Source organism: Coregonus lavaretus (assembly GCF_964263955.1).
Source record: "Coregonus lavaretus genome assembly, chromosome: 10".
In the NCBI taxonomy this organism is placed as follows: domain Eukaryota; kingdom Metazoa; phylum Chordata; class Actinopteri; order Salmoniformes; family Salmonidae; genus Coregonus; species Coregonus lavaretus.
In genome coordinates this window covers 30,107,860-30,124,684 of record NC_139997.1, presented here as the reverse complement: position 1 = coordinate 30,124,684, position 16,825 = coordinate 30,107,860, and the positions used below count along the sequence as shown (strand labels likewise).

General features: G+C 42.8%; 1 protein-coding gene across 1 annotated transcript in view; it reads right to left on the bottom strand.

The window, feature by feature from the left end:
* LOC311136226 (protein FAM222B-like) overlaps window positions 1–15,454 on the bottom strand; it is an 84,424-nt gene extending 68,970 nt beyond the window's left edge. The window contains exon 1 of the mRNA XM_084170347.1: window positions 15,375–15,454. The gene's annotated coding sequence lies outside the window, so the exon portion shown is untranslated. The remainder of the gene's footprint in view (window positions 1–15,374) is intronic.
* Window positions 15,455–16,825: the final 1,371 nt, after the last annotated feature.

Below are 16,825 nucleotides of genomic sequence, written 5' to 3'. Positions count from 1 at the left end.
ATTTAACTCTTATCCAGAGCGACTTACAGAAGTGAGTGCATAGATGTTCGTACTTTTTTGTACTGCTCCCCCATGGGAATTGAACCCACAATCCTGGCGTTGCAAGCACCATGCTCTACCAACTGAGCCACACGGGACACACACACGCCTTGAGAGGTGCTGCTGATGATAAACTAAGCAGGTTACGGCAAAGTGCCATAGCACCGACCACCACTCACCTCACTAGCTCTCTCTCGCTCTCTCCGCCCGGTCTGCCTCTGCTGCACCCTCACCCTCACCCAGCCCAGCACTCAGTGCTTGGTCAGCACTGATCTGAGGCTCAGGCTGAGCCCATGACTGCTCAATCAGGCCCACAGAAACACTAGCGCCTTGTCGGCTCAGATAACCAACCGCTTTATCACTTGAGAAAACACGACAGCCATGATCCACTAAACTCTTTCATACCTCTCATTACATCCAGGGCTAAGATTACAAAGGGCAAAAAATAACTAAAACATTTTTTAAAGTCGTCTTTCTTCTCATGCAAAACTTTCCACAGACAGCGCCTTATCTTCAAACAAGAGAAACAAAAACTTTGACCTTGAAAAACCAGAAGAACGTTGTTTTGGTCACGCTCAGTTTATGTTCTTGTTTAGAAATGATAGTGGATAGGATATAGCTCAATAGTGGAACAGTACCTCAGTCTCTCACCCCGGGAGTGATGACCAATGGACATGGCGTATTTGATATTTGGCACACCAAAATTAGCATACCACACTGTCCAGGATGTGGATTTGAGACCAGGAAAGTAAAAGGCTGGTGAAATTCAACTAAAGACACCATTTGACCCAACCACATCCAAGCGAATGTCACGTTTCAGTAACTAAGCAGGGCCTACAACAAATCACCTGCCATCACCTGCCAAATCACCTGCTTATGTTTCACCGAGTCGTGGCTGAACGACGACATGGACAACATACAGCTAGGATAGAACGGCTGACTCCGGTAAGACAAGGGGTGGCGGTCTGTGTATATTTGTAAACAACAGCTGGTGCACAAAATCAAATACTAAGGAAGTCTCTAGGTTTTGCTCGCCTGAGGTAGAGTATCTTATGATAAGCTGTAGACCACACTATTTACCAAGAGAGTTTTCATCTATATTTTTCATAGCTGTCTATTTACCACTACAAACCAATGCTGGCATTAAGATTGCACTGAATGAGCTGTATAAGGCCATAAGTAAACAGGAAAACGCTCATCCAGAGGCAGCGCTCCTAGTGGCCTGGGACTTTAATGCAGGGAAACTTAAATCCATTCTACCTAATTTCTACCAGCATGTTAAATGTGCAACCAGAGGAAAATAAAAACTCTAGACCACCTTTACTCCACACACAGAGACGCATACAAAGCTCTTCCTCGCCCTCCATTTGGCAAATCTGACCATAACTCTATCCTCCTGATTCCTGCTTATAAGCAAAAACTAAAGCAGGAAGCACCAGTGACTCGGTTAATAAAAAAAAAGTGGTCAGATGACGCAGATGCTAAGCTACAGGACTGTTTTGCTGGCACAGACTGGAACATGTTCCGGGATTCTTCAGATAGCATTGAGGAGTACACCACATCAGTCACTGGCTTCATCAATAAGTGAATCGATGATGTTGTCCCCACAGTGACCGTACGTACGTACCAACCAGAAGCCATGGATTACAGGAAACATCCGCACTGAGCTAAAGGGTAGAGCTGCCGCTTTCAAGGAGCGGGACTCTAACCCGGACGCTTATAAGAAATCCCGCTATGCCCTCAGACGAACCATCAAACAGGCAAAGAGTCAATACAGGACTAAGATTGAATCGTACTACACCGGCTCTGACGCTCGTCGGATGTGGCAGGGCTTGAAAACTATTACAGACTACAAAAGGGAAGCACAGCCGCGAGCTGCCCAGTGACACAAGACTTCCAGACGAGCTAAACCACTTCTATGCTCACTTTGAGGCAAGCAACACTGAAGCATGCATGAGAGCACCAGCTGTTCTGGATGACTATGTGATCACGCTCTCCGTAGCCGATGTGAGTAAGACTTTTAAGCAGGTCAACATTCACAAGGCCGCAGGGCCAGACGGATTACCAGGACGTGTACTCCGAGCATGTGATGACCAACTGGCAAGTGTCTTCACTGACATTTTCAACATGTCCCTGACTGAGTCTGTAATACCAACATGTTTCAAACAGACCACCATAGTCCCCGTGCCCAAGGACACTAAGATAACCTGCCTAAATGACTACCGACCCGTAGCACTGACGTCTGTAGCAATGAAGTGCTTTGAAAGGCTGGTCATGGCTCACATCAACACCATTATCCCAGAAACCCTAGACCCACTCCAATTTGCATACCGCCCCAACAGATCCACAGATGATGCAATCTCTATTGCACTCCACACCGCCCTTTCCCACCTGGACAAGAGGAACACCTACATGAAAATGCTATTCATTGACTACAGCTCAGCATTCAACACAATAGTGCCCTCAAAGCTCATCACTAAGCTAAGGATCCTGGGACTAAACACCTCCCTCTGCAACTGGATCCTGGACTTCCTGACGGGCCGCCCCCAGGTGGTAAGGGTAGGTAACAACACATCTGCCACACTGATCCTCAACACGGGGGCCCCTCAGGGGTGCGTGCTCAGTCCCCTTTGTACGCTCTGTTCACCCATGACTGCATGGCCAGGCACGACTCCAACACCATCATTAAGTTTGCCGACGACACAACAGTGGTAGGCCTGATCACCGACAACGATGAGACGGCCTATAGGGAGGAGGTCAGAGACCTGGCCGTGTGGTGCCAGGATAACAACCTCTCCCTCAACGTGATCAAGACAAAGGAGATGATTGTGGACTACAGGAAGAAAAAAAAAGAGGACTGAGCACGCCCCCATTCTCATCGACGGGGCTGTAGTGGAACAGGTTGAGAGCTTCAAGTTCCTTGGTGTCCACATAACCAAAAACTATCATGGTCCAAACACACCAAGACAGTTGTGAAGAGGGCACGACAAAGCCTATTCCCCCTCAGGAGACTGAAAAGATTTGGCATGGGTCCTCAGATCCTCAATAAATTCTACAGCTGCACCATCGAGAGCATCCTGACTGGTTGCATCACCACCTGGTATGGCAACTGCTTGGCCTCCGACCGCAAGGCACTACAGAGGGTAGTGCGTACGGCCCAGTACATCACTGGGGCCAAGCTTCCTGCCATCCAGGACCTCTATACCAGGCGGTGTCAGAGGAAGGCCCTCAAAATTGTCAGACTCCAGCCACCCTAGTCATAGACAGTTCTCTCTGCTACCACACGGCAAGCGGTACCGGAGTGCCAAGTCTAGGTCCAAAACACTTCTCAACAGCTTCTACCAGCCATAAGACTCCTGAACAGCTAATCATGGCTACCCGGACTATTTGCACTGCCCCCCCCCCCACCCCATCTTTTTACGCTGCGCTACTCTGTTAATTATTTATGCATAGTCACTTTAACTCTACCCACATGTACATATTACTTCAACTAGCCGGTGCCCCCGCACATTGACTCTGCACCGGTACCCCCATGTATATATAGCCTCCCTACTGTTATTTTATTTTACTTCCGCTCTTTTTTTCCCCCTCAACGCTTTTGTTGTTTTATTCTACTTTTTTATTAAAAATAAATGGACTGTTGGTTAAGGGCTGTAAGTAAGCATTTACATTTCACTGTAATGTCTGCACCTGTTGTATTCGGCACATGTTGCCAATAAAATTTGATATGATTTGATTTTGTGGGGGAAACCTAATTCTGATTGGCTGGGCCTGGCTCCCCAGTGGGTGGGCCTATGCCCTCCCAAGCCCACCCATGGCTGCGCCCCTGCCCAGTCATGTGAAATCCATAGATTAGGGCCTAATTTATTTATTTCAAATTGACTTATTTCCTTATATGAACTCATTAAAATCGTTGAAATTGTTGCATTTATATTTTTGTTCAGTATATATGTACACTACCGTTCAAAAGTTTGGGGTCACTTAGAAATGTCCTTGTTTTCGAAAGAAAAGCAATTTTTTTGTCCATTAAAATAACATCAAATTGATCAGAAATACAGTGTAGACATTGTTAATGTTGTAAATGGCTATTGTAGCTGGAAACTGCTGATTTTTAATGGAATATCTACATAGGCGTACAGACCCCTCACAGGTCCTCAACTGGCAGCTTCTTTAAATAGTACCCGCAAATCACCAGTCTCAACGTCAACAGTGAAGAGGCGACTCCGGGATGCTGACCTAGGCAGAGTTGCAAAGAAAAAATCCAGTGTCTGTTCTTTTGCCCATTTTAATCTTTTATTTTTATTGGCCAGTCGGAGATATGGCTTTTTCTTTGCTACTCTGCCTAGAAGGTCAGCATCCCGGAGTCGCCTCTTCACTGTTGACGTTGAGACTGGTGTTTTGCGAGTACTATTTAATGAAGCTGCCAGTTGAGGACCTGTGAGGCGTCTGTTTCTCAAACTAGACACGCTAATGTATTTGTACTCTTGCTCAGTTGTGCACCGGGGCCTCCCACTCCTCTTTCTATTCTGGTTAGAGCCAGTTTGCGCTGTTCTGTGAAGGGAGTAGTACACAGCGTTGTACGAGATCTGCAGTTTCTTGGCAATTTCTCGCATGAACTAGCCTTCATTTCTCAGAACAAGAATAGACTGACGAGTTTAAGAAAGTTATTTGTTTCTGGCCATTTTGATCCTGTAATCGAACCCACAATTGCTGATGCGCCAGATACTCAACTAGTCTCAAGAAGGCCAATTTTATTGCTTCTTTAAAATCAGCACAACAGTTTTCAGCTGTGCTAACATAATTGCAAAAGGGTTTACTAATGATCAATTAGCCTTTTAAAATGATAAACTTAAAGCAAACACAACATGCCATTGGAACACAGGACTGATGGTTGCTGATAATGGGCCTCTGTACGCCTATGTAGATATTCCATTAAAAGTCAGCCGTTTCCAGCTACAATAGCCATTTACAACATTAACAATGTATACACTGTATTTGTGATCAATTTGATGTTATTTTAATGGACAAAACAATTGCTTTACTTTCAAAAACAAGGACATTTCTAAGTGACTCCAAACTTTTGAACGGTAGTGTATGTTTTTTTATTTTATTCTCTAAATAAGCTTTGTTGTACAATTAAAGGTAAAATACACCGCATTTCAAACAGTCGTCAATAATCGAATGAATTCAGAGCTTGTGTAATGATACATAGGCTAAATATGAGCTTTCCACAATCATAAGACCCACTAATAATTAAATTAATTCATTGCTTTTTTTGCAATAATCACTGATCTGGCTTTCAAGTCAGTCTATCAAAATGCCCTTTTTGTTACAAATTTAACCAGAACCATGCATAATGCAACAAAGATGACCAACTTCTTGTAGCAGGCATGAAAATTAACACAGCTAGGTCTCAAACAATTTCACGTGCTAGTGAGTAGCCAGCAAATTGTTATATTGGATCTATTTGCTAGCTAACAAGGTAGAAAAGTTGAATTGTTATGAAACCATTGGCTAAATATTACTTTTTTCCTTGTTATATGTACATATCTACCTCAATTACTTCGTACCCCCGCACATCGACTTGGTACTGGAACCCCTTGTATATACCCAAGTTATCATTACTCATTGTGTATCTATTACTACTTTTATTATTACGTGTTTTACTTTTCTATTATTTCTCTGTTTTCTTTCTCTCTGCATTGTTGGGAAGGACCCGTAAGTAAGCATTTCACTGTTGGTCCACTCCTATTGTTTACAAAGCATGTGACAAATACAATTGTATTTGAACACACCCTTCTGTCTCAAACTGTTTGAACAGCATGCTAGCCTGTCCACTTTGTTCAATGTTGAAATCAAGTGGCCTACCTTATTTCTCATAATGAGAACGAGTTGCCTATTCCTTATATAATCGTTTTTATGCTCAATGCATATTTATAAAACACAGACTAGACAGTTCGTATAACAGTCTGTGGCTAAAATGCTGCTAGCGGTACATGGTACCGCAATGCCGCGCACGACAAACTGCGCATTCATTTTACAGAACCAATTAAATTGATACTCTCATTTTAGTAGGGTCTGCTCTTTGCGCAATTTGAGGAGTTGAGACATAAAAAAGGTGTAGTTATAAAAGGTTAACTTCTCCTCTATTACAGTAAAATAATGTCTCAATGTGTTTCGGTGTCCATATATGCGATTCTGTTGGACCAAACCTCAAATGCAAATAGCGAGTTGAAACCGCTTGTTGTCAGAGAGGAAGAAGTGATCTTTCATCTTTGTTGTTCTGAGTGGCAGGGACTGGGAGGAGCTTGGTGTGTAAATAGAAAGGTGCACAGTCACTGCAGAAGGAGCCGTGAGAACAAGCGGACAAACACTCAAAAAATACAAATAAAAACTTGATTAGAGCGATACAGGCATTTGGAATATTGTTCTAAAACATATTCGAATTAATCAAATTAATTATACGAACCAGATCACAGTAAAAAACATTTCTGGGTTGCAATAAATTGCCAGATTTGTTCTTACTTTGTACAGATGCTGGAAAACCTGTGTTGCAGAAATGCAGACCTGCTAATGGCATCTTTCAGGATTACTCAGAATGATGTGACTCGCCTGGCAGCCTCTTGTTAGGAGGAGGGCCTGTTGTGGGTGAGGAGAGCGAGAGGCGGGTCAGTGATCCGATTCGGGCAGCCTTATCTCGTGACATAAAACAGATAGCCGTATCAGACTGGCCTCATCCACTAACTGTTCCTGTCAGATAGAGGAAGGGGCACAAACAACCTTCATGTCCCCAGTGCCTCTACTGGGAAACCTACCCAGGCCAGATCAGCCACTCTGATCAAGTCGCGTCGCCCTGCGCCAGTTTAGTAAGGACCGTCCCGCCTGTTACTGCGTTGGTGTTGTTGTTGAACAAATAGGTAGGAGGCAATGAAGTGTAGTGTGGCTGTGTGGGTCTAGATTCCTAAGTGATTGCCCTGAAGCTGAAGACAAAACAACTTCATAGTACAAAGTTGTGGTGATGTTATGTAACTGGAGGCCATTGGGTCTGGTGTGGGGTGGAGTGGGGCTGACTCTGCAGGCTTTACCAGCTAGGTGAGGAGGGCTTTTTGACCTAATTTCACCTGCTGGCTAACATGCAAATCCCCATGAAAAACAGAACACTCTACGAAGATATAGCCTGGTCCCAGATCTGTTTGTGTGGTCTTGCCAACTCCTATGGTCAGATCTGGGACCAGACTAACTACGATATTGAAACTGTAAGAGTTCTAATCAGGCTCATTCCCTCTGCTGTCCTAGTGGGACAACAACAACATGACACCGTCCATGTGAATTACCAAACTAAACACCATGTAACAGCAGACGCACAACCTTGGCCCTGTAAACCAATCACAACAGCCCTGCAAGCTAATCACCTGCTCTGAAAACCATGTCATGTCACCACGGGCACCAGCGTTCTGACTGGGATTTAAAGGAGCTGATTGGGATGTTTCACTTATAAAACCAACCATATTATTTCTTTACCCCCAACCAGACCGCTGTTGTTGATTGGGATGTTTCATAAAACCACATTCTTCCTTTACCCCCTACCGAACCCCTGTTCTTGTTCCTAAGCCCTTCCATGTGACTCACTGCCCAGTAACAGACAACCAAACACCTACCCCAACCTTTCATAAAGTATGGGTCTCGACGGGACATGTTAATGGTGGGTCACGACATTTATAAAAAATAAAATAAAATAAAAACACTTGGGGTGGGTAAGTTGAGACCCCGAACTCAGTCGGGGTCTCAACTTACTGTTAAGAGTTAGAATATCCAAATACAATTTCGACATTTGTTTGTGCCTCTGCAGTTTCTCTCTTATGTTATGTTATGTTATGTTATGTTATGTTATGTTATGTCAGTCACTCACTCAAGAATTAGCCATGTCAGCTAAAAATACTTAGCTGGCTAGACTAATTTACCAGTCATCTAAACTTGACCTAATCATGGCGAATACCGACCGGGCATGCAGGGCACGTGCCCAGGGGCCCTGACTTCCAGGGGGCCCCCATTGATTTTGTTAGTCAATCTTACTCAGATATCATTAACATGGCATAGGTCATGGCAAAATGTGTAGAATTGCAGAAAATTAGCTGCAAAACTGAATATTTTTCTCTCTCTGCCCCATGGCAAAATAAGTAGAATTGCATAATTTATTGTATAAAATTGCACCATTTTGTCTCTGCCCCATCGCAGAAAACTTGCTTTAAAATAGCTATATTTTCTCTCCATCCCATGGCAAAATGGGTAGAATTGCAGGAAATTAAAGGGATACTTCGGGATTTTGGCAATGAAGGACGTTAGAGGTAGTTGCGCTAACGCTAGTTAGCATTGGCTCCCAGAACTACAGTGCATTCAGAGCCCTTGACTTTTTCCACATTTTGTTACATCACAGCCTTATTCTAAAATTGATTAAATTAAATGTCTTCATCAATCTACACACAATACCCCATAATGACAAAGCGAACACAGGTTTAGACATTTTTGAGAATGTATTAAAAATAACAGAAATTTATTTTTTACAAAAGTATTCAGACCCTTTGCTATGAGACTTGAAATTGAGCTCCGGTGCATCCTGTTTCCATTGATCATCCTTGAGCTGTTTCTAGAACTTGACTGGAGTCCACCTGTGGTAAATTCAATTGATTGGACATAATTTGGAAAGGCACACACACCTGTCTTTATAAGGTATCACAGTTGACAGTGCATGTCAGAGCAAAAACCAAGCCATGAGGTCGAAGGAATTGTCTGTAGAGCTCAGAGACAGGATTGTGTCGAGGCACAGATCTGGGGAAGGGTACCAAAAAATTTCTGCAGCATTGAAGGTCCCAAGAACACAGTGGCCTCAATCATTCTTAAATGGAATTAGTTTGGAACCACCAAGACTCTTCCTAGAGCTGGCTGCCCGCCAAACTGAGCAATCGCGGGAGAAGGGCCTTGGGCAGGGAGGTGACCAAGAACCTGATGGTCACTCTGACAAAGCTCCAGAGTTCCTCTGTGGAGCTGGGAGAACCTTCCAGAAGGACAACCATCTCTGCAGCACTCCACTAATCAGGCCTTTATGGTAGAGTGGCCAGACAGAAGCCACTCCTCAGTAAAAGACATGACAGCCCTTTTGGAGTTTGCCAAAAGGCACCTAAAGGACTCTGACCATGAGAAAAAAGATTATCTGGTCTGATGAAACCAAGATGTAACTCTTTGGCCTGAATGCCAAGCATCACGTCTGGAGGAAACCTGGCACCATCCCTACGGTGAAGCATGGTGGTGGCAGCATCATGCTGTGGGGATGTTTTTCAACGGCAGGGACTGGGAGACTAGTCAGGATCGAGGGAAAGATGAACGGAGCAAAGTAGAGAGAGATCCTTGATGAAAACCTGCTCCAGAGCACTCAGGACCTCAGACTGGGGCGAAGGTTCTCCTTCCAACAGGACAACAACCCTATGCACACAGCGAAGACAACGCAGGAGTGGCTTCGGGACAAGTCTCTGAATGTCCTTGAGTGCCCCAGCCAGTGCCTGGACTTGAACCTGATCGAACATGTCTGGAGAAACCTGAAAATAGCTGTGCAGCGACTCTCCCCATCCAACCTGACAGCGCTTGAGAGGATCTGCAGAGAAGAATGGGAGACACTCCCCAAATACAGGTGTGCCAAGCTTGTAGCATCATACCCAAGAAGACTCAAGGCTGTAATCGCTGCCAAAGGTGCTTAAACAAAGTACTGAGTAAAGGGTCTGAATACTTATGTAAATGTTATATTTCCATTGCTTTGTCATTATGGGGTATTGTGTGTAGATTAATGAAGGGGAAAAAAAACTATAATCCATTTTAGAATAAGGCTGTAGTGTAACAAAATGTGGAAAAGGTCAAGGGGTCTGAATACTTTCCGAATGCACTGTAACTAACTTCCTTCATACTGGACACAGAGACATACAAATGGTATCCACGAGTTCATCTGACTCTGGGGAAGTAGATAAATGTCCTTGCTAAAATCCCAAAGTATCCCTTTAACTTCAATTTCTCTTTCTGCCGTCAAGACGGTGGGCCACTAAAATGCTTTGTCTGCGAGGTGGGCCCCCAAAAGGGGGCATGTTTTCATGTGCTTGGGTCCCAGGAAAACACTGAATTTCAAAATGTGGGTCCAGGCTGAAAAAGTTATAGAATCCCTGACCTACCCCTTTTCAGAACCCAGTCTGGTATGGATGAGGGGAAACGGTGTGGCTTGACAGCTAGTCGCTCTCCAAAATTGTGGGGACTCAAGTGTGGTGAACGTGGGGTAGAGTGGTTTGACAGCTGTGCTGGAGACCTGAGCTCTGCAGAGGTGGGGCAATAATGACACTAGCTAGTAGCCACCTCAGAGATCAGATTCTTAGTACCTTCCTGTCCAGGAAAAGAGGGTTGCCTGTAGCCTCGCTGTGCAAATGGATATTCCAAAAATGTTAGTCATGTAAGACAAGCAAAGCCACCTGAGGCTATCTGCTATGCAAACAGAAAATACAGTGGGGAAAAAAAGTATTTTGTCAGCCACCAATTGTGCAAGTTCTCCCACTTAAAAAGATGAGAGAGGCCTGTAATTTTCATCATAGTTACACGTCAACTATGACAGACAAATTGAGGGGAAAAAAATCAAGAAAATCACATTGTAGGATTTTTAATGAATTTATTTGCAAATTATGGTGGAAAATAAGTATTTGGTCACCTACAAACAAGCAAGATTTCTGGCTCTCACAGACCTGTAACTTCTTCAAGAGGCTCCTCTGTCCTCCACTCGTTACCTGTATTAATGGCACCTGTTTGAACTTGTTATCAGTATAAAAGACACCTGTCCACAACCTCAAACAGTCACACTCCAAACTCCACTATGGCCAAGACCAAAGAGCTGTCAAAGGACACCAGAAACAAAATTGTAGACCTGCACCAGGCTGGGAAGACTGAATCTGGAATAGGTAAGCAGCTTGGTTTGAAGAAATCAACTGTGGGAGCAATTATTAGGAAATGGAAGACATACAAGACCACTGATAATCTCCCTCGATCTGGGGCTCCACGCAAGATCTCACCCCGTGGGGTCAAAATGATCACAAGAACGGTGAGCAAAAATCCCAGAACCACACGGGGGGACCTAGTGAATGACCTGCAGAGAGCTGGGACCAAAGTAACAAAGCCTACCATCAGTAACACACTACGCCGCCAGGGACTCAAATCCTGCAGTGCCAGACGTGTCCCCCTGCTTAAGCCAGTACATGTCCAGGCCCATCTGAAGTTTGCTAGAGTGCATTTGGATGATCCAGAAGAGGATTGGGAGAATGTCATATGGTCAGATGAAACCAAAATAGAACTTTTTGGCAAAAACTCAACTCGTCGTGTTTGGAGGACAAAGAATGCTGAGTTGCATCCAAAGAACACCATACCTACTGTGAAGCATGGGGGTGGAAACATCATGCTTTGGGGCTGTTTTTCTGCAAAGGGACCAGGACGACTGATCCGTGTAAAGGAAAGAATGAATGGGGCCATGTATCGTGAGATTTTGAGTGAAAACCTCCTTCCATCAGCAAGGGCATTGAAGATGAAACGTGGCTGGGTCTTTCAGCATGACAAGGATCCCAAACACACCGCCCGGGCAACGAAGGAGTGGCTTCGTAAGAAGCATTTCAAGGTCCTGGAGTGGCCTAGCCAGTCTCCAGATCTCAACCCCATAGAAAATCTTTGGAGGGAGTTGAAAGTCTGTGTTGCCCAGCGACAGCCCCAAAACATCACTGCTCTAGAGGAGATCTGCATGGAGGAATGGGCCAAAATACCAGCAACGGTGTGTGAAAACCTTGTGAAGACTTACAGAAAACGTTTGACCTGTGTCATTGCCAACAAAGGGTATATAACAAAGTATTGAGAAACTTTTGTTATTGACCAAATACTTATTTTCTACCATCATTTGCAAATAAATTCATTAAATCCTACAATGTGATTTTCTGGATTTTTTTTCTCATTTTGTCTGTCATAGTTGACGTGTACCTATGATGAAAATTACAGGCCTCTCTCATCTTTTTAAGTGGGAGAACTTGCACAATTGGTGGCTGACTAAATACTTTTTTCCCCCACTGTATCTTATGAGCACAAAGCACAAAACCCAAAACAGACACCTGCAAGTGATTTAACGTCCTTTCCTAGAATTTTGAAAGGATAAAATGTGATTGTGTTGGGGTAGCGTACATTGTTTTGGAGAAAATGTCAATTTACCTCTAAAACGCAACATCAAATGACTGGTTTTGAATAAAACAAAATGATAAGCAGCCAAGTGGCTCATTCCGCACAGAAAATTCTCACATCATAAAAATATGCTGGGTTTTGCTACAGTATTTCACAGTAAACAGGCGGGTGCTGAATGCTAATTGCCACTAATCAATGCATCTTAATCAGCTGAAACATCAGAAAAGTGACTCAAGTTCTCTGTTCTTTCTTTGTACATTGTGATCTGTTATTCATAGCCTAGAACTCAGAGGTCTCAGAAAAATTTAACATGGCTTTGATGTAATCCAGTGTTCCATTGCCACTGTTTAAAATGAGTATGTATGGAGATTCTATAGGCCTAGCCTACATTTTGACCTCAGTACAGAATCTTTTGAAGCATGTCCACTGATGTGGTGTACCTGATTCACAGTCTCTGTGGAGGCAATCATGATATTCACTTACAATGACATATTATTAAATACATTAGCAACAGCTGAATATTAGGTCAGATCATGATAGATCTAGAGCAGGGATGGGCAACTGGCGGCCCGCAGGCCGCATGGCCCCCTTTTTGAAGGCCCTCGGATTAATACCCCCCCTGGGTCTCAATTTACTGTTGAGAGAGTATGACATGGAAGAATACATACACAAGGAGCAATTTCGAAATGTGGTTGTGCATCGTAGTTTCTCTTGTTATGTCAGTCACTGATAGTCAATTAGCCCATGTCAGCAAAAAAAATGTAGAAGCAGATAAATGAGCAACTGCGGCCCCTCATGATCAGATTTTTTTGTGGCCCCAACCCCCATCAAAGTTGCCCATTCCTGATCTAGAGCTAAGTATTATGGTGAATGAATCCCATTGAACACTTGGTGAAGTTTCTCATTTGCAATTAGCCTCATTGTCAAATATCTCACCAATTGTTTTCAAGTTTCCCAAAAATGTATTTGGCACTAAAACCATGTAGAGTTTAAATGGGAATATGTCAGTCATTCATAAAGAAAGGTTTAGGCTACATGGTTTGACATTTTTGCCAAGCATTTCTGCCCTATGATTTAAACCACTCTACACACTTTAATATCCGCTACATTGCTCCACCAGGCTGAAGTGGATTAATGAAAAAACGTTAATGACAAACATGCTTTCCTCTTTATTTGCCCTCAGCTAGAGTCATGTTGCACTGGCAGGTCAATTAAACATGAACATTAGAAAACACACTTATAAAGCCTGTATGGTGGCTTCTTGCAGTGGCTAATTAGCACATGCATAGGTTGCCATGCATTGTGGTGCTTTGCACTTGAAAACCGTGCCTTCTCTAAATGAGAACCCATTTATCTAGCTACCCTCTCTTCATAATGAATGCATTGTTACAAAGCAATGCTATTTGAAACAGCAGAGCCTATAAAGAAAATGCTTAATAATGTGATAAATAATGTATACGAGTGGGCATAATAATAATTTCATTTTCTCATCAAGATGTCTTAATACATTACAGCAAATCTAGACAATATTTACATTCTATGCATGTCCTAGTCCAACTATTGAGCCGTCATCATTCCAAACTTGAAATGAGAACCAATAGAGTAGTACTGCATCACTAATGTCATAGTCTTGAGCATCAAGACAAAACTGTCTGGGATTCATTGAAGAATGTTAAATGGCTCTTCATTATGATGGAAACGTAGCACCCTGACGACAAAATTATCCCTTAAAATACTCGATAATTGCACTGAGTCAAGGAGCCTGCGTTTCTCGGGAAACAAGGGTATGAAATTGAATTATCCACCCTTTGGAAAATGTAGGGCAACTGCGCAACGATGTAAAACGGCACTCTTGGGCGAACTAATGTCAAGCTCTCATTTTTGACAGAGTAAGCAGAAGATAGAGAGCAGAACGATTAGATCTTCTCTGTCGTAACTTAAATAACCACTCTGGCAGTCGGCAAAGGAAATTGCACTTTTAAGAAGTGTCAGACTCCACGAGTAAGGACAGGACACTGCTACATTATACAACTCCTTGGAGGACACTGACATTTTAATTTGTGATCAGCAACTGTACATTAGTGACTAAAATCCCAACCCATATGTCATCATATCATCACCACCGATATCAAATCAAAGATGTATTACACTATTATAAACTGCAGTGGTTCTGCAACAATGCATAAAAGACAACCGTCAAGTCAGGTGCTTCTCCAGTCTCTCGCTCAGCCTCCACCCCCACAGAGACAGACCCAACATAAAAGGGTTACTCATTTCTCTTGGATGGCTACTGCATGATTCAAAGTCTGATCAAAGGAGCACAGCAATGGGGCACCACACTGCTTACTATAAGTACAACAAATTCGATCTGGACCACCCACCAGCGGCAGGTGTAGAAAGCTGGCAATCAATTCAATATCCATCTCCCCACAATAGAACAACACAGCCGCTCATATTTGGAGGAGGTGACAGGCTTGTAAATTACATAGTTTACTCGTTAATCAGCGAAATGAAAATCAACCTGCGTCTAATTGAAAGCAATTAGCTAGTGGCACAATAAAGAAAATACATTCCTGATATTCTAACTAACCAATTGATTACGGTTGTTAGATGGCACCTATACCACAAAATGGTTAGGTAACGTAAGATAATGCATAATTAATTTAGTTATTTAGTATAATGTAAAGGTTACAGTTTAGCCTCATTTTATAGCCATCTTACAGTTCATTCAATCATGATTGACATAGCATCAACATTAGTTAGCTGACAATGTTGGCTAGTTGACACAATCAATAGTGAAAACTGAAGTCTCTCGTTATGCCAAAACTAACCTTGAATTCAGAGTTATTTGAACAACGGAGAAGCTTTTAATCTAATTTATAGCTAATGCAATATCAATAGCCAGCGGTTAGCATGCTAACTCGTAGCTAGCTACATGGATAGCTAGTTAGCTAACGTTAACTAATGAAACACAGCTAGCCGATTGCTAGCGAACGTTAGTATGACTCCTTTGTTGCCGTCTCGGCTTTGCACACATTTATGACAAGTAATTACCTTCCAATGATGAATGAAATCACATATTAGATAGAAATACTTACTCTCCATGTACCTCTTCGAAAGGCATTGCTTAAAAAATCATCATGGTTTAAAAATACAAAGACAGATTTTTTTTGCTGTTGTACTGCTGCTGTCTGCGGCAGCAACTTGCATGCGCAAGCTTTTTCAGCACCCCAGCCAAGTCAATATGGTGTAATTGCAGACCACAATTCGGGGCGTTTCTTGATATGGGTGTTCGCTGATATCAGGAAACGCCCATTGATACCTGCCATTGGTCAGTTCCGGTGTTATGAGACTGATGGTTTCTCGACAGATAATTTGTTTACATAGCTAGCATGTTAGGATAACTAACGTGGCAGGTTAGGATAATTAACATAACAGGTTAGGTGAATTAGGGTTGCAGGTTAGGAAACTGAGGTTAAGGTTAGGAAAAGGGTCATGGTTAGGCCAAAGATTATGGATATACTGACAAGATACATGTCTCTCCGCCCTAACAATGGGAGTCGTTATCCACAAAGCAGTCTAACTCCCACCTATCTTTTCTTTGGATTGGTGCATACATCTCATTATTGTAATCCTTTAACCGCCTGTATTCAATGGAGAGAGATGCTATGCTACTAGCCTCATACCATGAATATGCATAGCCATCTTGAGACAACATTTTACATTTACATTTTAGTCATTTAGCAGACGCTCTTATCCAGAGCGACTTACAGTTAGTGCATACATTATTATTATTTTATTTTTATTTTTTTTCATACCCCCCGTGGGAATCGAACCCACAACCCTGGCGTTGCAAACGCCATGCTCTACGAACTGAGCTACATCCCCTGCCGGCCATTCCCTCCCCTACCCTAGACGACGCTAGGCCAATTGTGCGCCGCCCCATGGGTCTCCCGGTCACGGCCGGCTACGACAGAGCCTGGATAGTGTTTTTTCTCAAAGTTGCTGCGATGTCACGTGTCCTACTTATATCAGTACACTCGTAACAACTTAAGAATTATGAAACTTATATTAGATCAAATAAACCTCACGTAGCAAATAAACCATACATTATTTTGTTGACCAAATTAGACACTGTCCTTGCTTGGTGGACGAAACAACAAAGACACATTTTCCGCAGAGTTGGGCCTCTCTCTTACTCTTCCTCTTTGGTTAGGTTTAGCTACAATCAATGACATATATAAACACTGGATTGCTGATGCTATGTATTGGCCATTGAGAACTTTGAAGCCCCCGGTCGGCCATATATGCACTCCCTAATAGGAGCAGTCCTCCATTTCAATTAAATATTTAAAGGAAAAAATTACATGTATTTAAGTCTTTTTTTTTTGTAGTGGGGACAGCAACATTAGTATTCTCTAAAAAAAATACTGTAAAAAACAAACAAATAGAGAGTATTAATGTGCATACAATGTGCATATAATTATATAAGCTCCCATAATATAATTTAAAAGTATGCATTAAGGTGTCTGTAATAGAATAGACGTGT